Source organism: Dipodomys merriami, unplaced genomic scaffold, assembly GCF_024711535.1.
Source record: "Dipodomys merriami isolate MVZ:Mamm:240054 unplaced genomic scaffold, mDipMer1.0.p SCAF_17, whole genome shotgun sequence".
Classification (NCBI taxonomy): Eukaryota; Metazoa; Chordata; class Mammalia; order Rodentia; family Heteromyidae; genus Dipodomys; species Dipodomys merriami.
Window position 1 is genome coordinate 11,161,651 of NW_027203048.1, and position 6,036 is coordinate 11,167,686.

The window sequence follows — 6,036 nt, forward strand, 5'->3', positions numbered from 1 at the left end:
TAGCTGAGGACAGCCTGGCAAATCTTACCTGTGACCTGAGGTGTTCAACTAAAAAAAGGCACATGAAGGCCACACTCACATTTGCTTTTCTGGGCAATTTTGCCCTGACATATTGTAGGCAATCAAAGGAGGACTCTTCCCTCTAGAAATTTTCTGGAGTTTTTCCCCCTATTGCCTGGAAAATTAGACTCTTGCTTCCTCTGATTGGTGTAACAAACATGATTTAACCAGTTCTAAGAACTGAAAGAAAAGAACATAGTCTTTGCAGTCAAGGAGTTTAGTCTAGAGGATTCAGCCAGACAATAGGAGTGTTCAGACAATAGGTATCTATGGTCCATGCTTTGCTAGAGAGGTGCACAAGGCTCCTGATGCAGCCTAGCCCATAGAGCTTGATTCCAAGAAGGGATTGTTTCCCCATCTGGATAGTTTCTCAGGGGTCTATCAGAAATCTAAAATGTATACAATTTTAGTTGGCTTCATGTTATTTCAGATAATATGGTTTACTAGCTACACCATACAAAGCTATAGTACTGTACCTCTATAGCATTGATGCCAGGAAAAGTTGGTCTCTTCCAGGTTCCTCTTACATTTTCCTGATGCTATTTACCTACTTAGTGCCCTACACTTACCTTTTATTCATGGGGGAGGGTGGTGTAGGAATGTTTTCAATCCATTCTCATTCAGTGAAGAGTATGGGCTTTTTGTCCTCTTACTTGCCACAGATTAACATTTTCAAAGAATTCAGTTTTCATCCTTTTGAAATTAACACATAAGTCTGAGACATACTCCTCTTTTTTCTTTCTTTCTTTCTTTTTTTTTTTTTTTCTGGTCAAGGCTAGAGCCCTACCACCTGAGCCACAACACCACTTCTGGCCTTTTCTGCTTATGTGGTGCTGAGGAATCGAACCCAGGGCCTCATTCATGTAAGGCAAGCACTCTACCACTGGGCTACCTTCCCAGCCCCTCCTCTGTTCTTTTTGTTTTTTTTTGTTGTTGTTGTTTTGTTTTGTTTTTGAGTCTGGTCATGGGGCCTGAACTCTGGGCCTGGGCGCTGTCCCTCAGCTCTTTAACTCAAGGCTAGCGCTCTACCACTTGAGCCACAGCGCCACTTCCGGCTTTTTTCTTTTTGCTTATGTGGTGCTGAGGAATCGAACCCAGGGCCTCAGGCATGCAAGGCAAGCTCTCTACCACTGAGCCAACTTCCCAGCCCCTGTTCTTTTTCTTAAGAGAGGCTTTATCATGATTCTAGCTCTCTGATTATTGGGTAGTTTCTTGCCAGTGAGTAAGGCTAATCTTTGCTATGGCCTCTTGCTGTGAATCATCCAAGTACAATTTTGCTTTTTCAAGAATCATTCTGGGTTTTGTTGTTGTTGTTGTTGTTATTGTTATTCTGTTGACCTCTTCTAAATAAGTAAAACTATCTCCAGCTTCCCTGGTAAAAGTATTCCTTTCTTTGTTTTGTTGGAAGAGGTTTCAAGAAGACTCAAAACTAAATGACATGAATAGTAGATTTGTGAATCACATTGCAGGTGAGGTAGCCCAAGGTCTTTCTTAAATATACAGCACTTCCCAGCCTCCCTACGTCTATTTGAGAATAGTCTTAGCTGAGTGACAACTGTAGAACCCAGAGCCCAGGGCTCTCTTTACAGTTCTGTCATCAATTATCACTGGTATGGTCCTAGTTTACCTTCTGTTTAATTATATCAATCTGTTCACCTGTATATTCTGAGTTGCAGTAACAAGTGAAGGTGATTTAATTTCCAAAGATAATAAACTATATAAATAAATAGCTCCCATAGAAATGATAGAATTAGACTCTATTTACCCAGACAACAAACAACAGAGCTAACTAAACTGGGTTCATTCCAAAAGTCTTGTTTCCCTCTCATAAATAATGCACTTAATTGTTGTTAGGCCTGAAGGGTCCAGTTTCCAGGATGCCCATCACTGGGGTGCATTTGGGTCATTAATCAACTGCTAAGCAGCTTGCTTATAGTGATGAATGGTAGAGAGCTGCTAAACTGTTCAAACCACTGAGAGGAAATGCACAACTTGGAGGTCCCTAGTAAATGTCTCCAAGATCCTTTTCTCTTAGCACATCTCACCAATGACCCAAGCTAAGCCCATTCTTGGCTCATTCAAGGGCATTCACCTTGGCTTTCTGTAGGAGTTTTGTACTTTTTGGGGTGGGGGAAGAGTGAGAAGGGGCTTGCCAGTCCTGAGGCTTGAACTCTGGGCCTAGACACTGTCCCTGAGCTTTTGTGCACAATGCTAGCACTTTATCACTTGGGTCACAGCTCCACTTCCATCTTTGTGGTTAATTAAAGATAAGAGTCCCATGGACTTTCTTGCCTGGGCCAGCTTTGAACCATGATCCTCAGATCTCAGCTTCCTGAGTAGCTAGGATTATAGGCATGAGCCACCAGAGCCCAGCTTGGAGTCTTGTCTTTGTTGAGACTTCAGTGTAGACAAGATGTGTTCTCCAAAGTGCTCAAGGAGACAGAAGCTCCTGTCTGAGCCCTCCATCCTACACATCATCTTGCCAGTTTGCACCCTCATGGCCCAAACTTCTTCCAGAGTTGCTTGCCAAGTTTGCTCTTCCATATGTGACCATTCAGCCTGTCAAAAAGCAGTCAAAAGCCTGGGAAGAATGGAAAGTTTATGAATTTTCTATTAGTATGTTTGTTCATAAGTAAAGAAGTTAAAGTAGCTTGCCTGAAAGGTCTACCACCTCATGAATGTAGATTTCAGGACTAGAGCTGGTGTTCAAACTTAGAGCTTGGTGACCTACAGCCCTCAAGTCAAACCGAGTAAGAGCCCAGCTGTGCACCAAAAATAAAACTATTTTTATATTTTTATAGGGTTGTCAAAAATATAATAACTAAGAGTTGGGGTTCTGACTTATTGGTACCATGTTTATGTAGGGTTCATGAGGTCCTAGGTTCCATTCCTAGCACTACAATCAATCAATCAATCGACAGTGGCAAAAATTAACTATCAGAGGTTATATGTAGCCTACAAAAATGGATACATTAATTCTCTGGAGCTTTACAGAAAAAAAAAAAGTTTGTACTAGACTGGAGTACCCATATCTCATCAGTTGGGGCCTAGGGAGAACTTGAAGGTGAGTTCAGCCAGTGTCACATTCCTGGTTTTTCATCTTCCTCTCACTCAGTGTCATATGAATTCTATGATGGTAAACTTGAAAGAAGGAATTGAGCTTAGACCAGCCCTTAGTGGAGGCATTTTCTCAGAACCAACGAGTAATAGGCCGTACAAATTCTGGTCCACTATCTGCCAATGCAAGACACAAGGCACTCTGCTCTGGAGTTTCATCTCCAGAAGTTACTCACATAAATCCAAGCTCAAAGACAGTGTGGTAGAGCCAGAAATCAAATTCATTCCATTTCATCAATAAATGACCTTGGCAAGACATATGCCTTCATGTGACCATCTAAAGGCATGTAACTCCATGCAGATGGGCTAACGCCCCCAGACAGCCATGTTGTAGTAGAGCATAAAATCTGAATTAAAAAATGTAGGTTGATGATTTACCAAAAGATTCCCTTGCCACAGAAATTTGAGAGTTAAAGTAACTGGACCAATAAAAAATTATAAAAATAATAAAAAATATCAGTGGGCTAATGGCTCATGCCCATAATCCCATACACACTCAAGAGACAAAGATGAAAAGATTGCTGTTCTAAGCCAACCTGAGTAGCAAAGTCCACAAGAGTCCACATCTAATTACCCAGCAAAATGTAGCAGAAGTGTTAGACCACCAGCCATGATTAAGTGGTAGGCCATTGAGTTCAAATGTCATCAGTGAAGGTCTCTTTGAAGGGTAATAACTTAGCTGAAACCTGAATGGCAGAAGCCAATCATCAGAAGAAGGAGGATCACAGGATGCTGAAGATTAACAACAACATGACAGGTAGAAAGGCAAAGACCCCAAAAGAGGAATGGGCTTGGGGGTGCTGGGCAAAGAAAGGAGTCCAATGAATAGAGTTGCACAAGATCAAGTCTTTCAAAAAAATATAGGGTGCAAAGTGGTTGAGTGGTAAATGCTCCAATAACTTCCTCATTTGTAGAGACCATGAGAGGTACAATTAAATTACCTTGCCTCATTTTTTTATTTGCTCTATTTAAAGAACCCATGAGAGGGAATGGAGGGTGTGTAATATGGGTTGGCACAGCCTTCATAGAGCCTTATCTCTGGCCAAGTTCATTTTATATCTTTCCCAGAGTTACTGGGTTATACCTCAAACCAAATCAAACAAGTAACATTTGAGAGAGCAAAAGGGCAAGGATGTTAAAAATTTATCACTATTCCCCTCAATATCTCAGAGGTCACAAGTGTTTGAAAGCCAAGGGTGAAAAGGTAGAAACTAGTGAGTAAATTTTTTTATATTACTAAACTCAATAAACCTGCCCTTTGGTGGGGGGGGGGCAGAATTAGCAGTGTTTTTAGTCTCCCAATGTGTTTGTCAGCATAGTGATGTGTGTATGTACACCAAAGAAAGGATAAACGAGGCCTCAAAATACGTGTTGAAGTCGAGTGTGGGTATACACCTCTGTAATCCCAGCATACAAGAGGCTAAGACACAAGAATTGAGAGTTCAAGGCCAGAATGGATTACGTTGTGAGAGCCTGTCTCAGAGAGAGAGAGAGAGAGAGAGAGAGAGAGAGAGAGAGAGAGAGAGAGAGAGAGAGAGAGAGAGAGAGAGAGAGAGAGAGAGAGAGAGAGAGGAAAAGAAAACAAAACTATGTTGACCCTGAGGCTTGTAAATTCATTGCTCTCAGTTAATTTAGGAGAGGCTGGGTCTGGAAAGCTGATTCAGAATTCTGTGATTAAGGAAGAACAATGCCATTTATTCATTACCCTGGAAAATTATAACCACCCAGCTAAAATTCATGTCTGGTAAACAGCACAGACTCTTCCTAATAGGAAAATCTAGTTAAGAAACCAAATTAATCTCTTTCTGTTCCTAGCACAGTCATGGCTTGTGGTCCCAAGAAGCATCTGAAGTGGGTAGCCACTCCAAAGCATTAGATGCTGGATAAACTAACCAGTATGTTTGTTCCTCATGTATCCTCCTCTCTCCACAAGCCGAGAGAATGTCTGCCTCTCATTATTTTCCTTAGAAACAGACTTAAATACACCCTGACCAAGTAAAGAAGCTTTGCATGCTGCACTCCATTAAGATCGACAGCAAAGCCAGGACTGATAAAATTTACCCTGCAGGTTTTACAGATGTCATTAGCATCGCCAGAATTTCCATCTGATCTGATACCAATGGTCTCCTTGCTGTTCAATGCATTATATCTGAGGAAGCAAAGTACAAGTTGTGCAAAGTGAGAAAGGTCTTTGTGAGCACAAAGGGAATCCTCATCAGACCATTCATTACCCTGACCCCCTCATCAAGGTGAATAGCACCTTTCACATCAATCTAGAGACTGGCAAAATAGCCAATTTTATCATGTTTGACACCGGCACTTTTGTGTGATGACCAGAGGTGCTAACTTGGGAAGAATTGGTGTGATCACTGACAGAGATCCTTTTGGTATAGTAGTTCATGTGAATGGTATCAGTGGCAATAGCTTTGCCACTTGGCTTCCCAATACTTGTTATTGACAAAGGTAACAAGCAGAGCAGAAGGTGGACAGAGAAGGGGATGAAATGGTCTCCAAGTTAACATTGGGAATACAAAGTAAGGAATTTTATCTAATCAAAAATAATGTGTGAGGAAGTGGCGCTGTAGCTCAAGTGGTTGAGCGCTCGCCTTGAGCTGAAGAGCTGAGGGACAGCGCTCAGGCCCAGAGTTCAAGCCCCATGACCGACCAAAAAAAAAAAAAAACAAAGTCAAAAATAATGTGTGATTCAAAAAAGAACAAAAACAGGGCTGCAGGAGTGGCTCAGCATTACAGTAGCTGACTAGCAAGTGTGAGGCCTTGAGTTCAAACCTCAGTACCACCAAGAAAAGAAAAAATTAAGGTCAGAGGAGTTGATGTTAATATAGAGGCCGAATGGAGTTG

At 41.6% G+C, this 6,036-nt stretch overlaps 1 pseudogene; it reads left to right on the forward strand.

Moving 5' to 3' along the window:
• Positions 1–4,999: 4,999 nt before the first annotated feature.
• On the forward strand, positions 5,000–5,635 carry LOC138829328 (small ribosomal subunit protein eS4, Y-like; annotated as a pseudogene).
• The last annotated feature ends 401 nt before the right edge of the window (positions 5,636–6,036 follow it).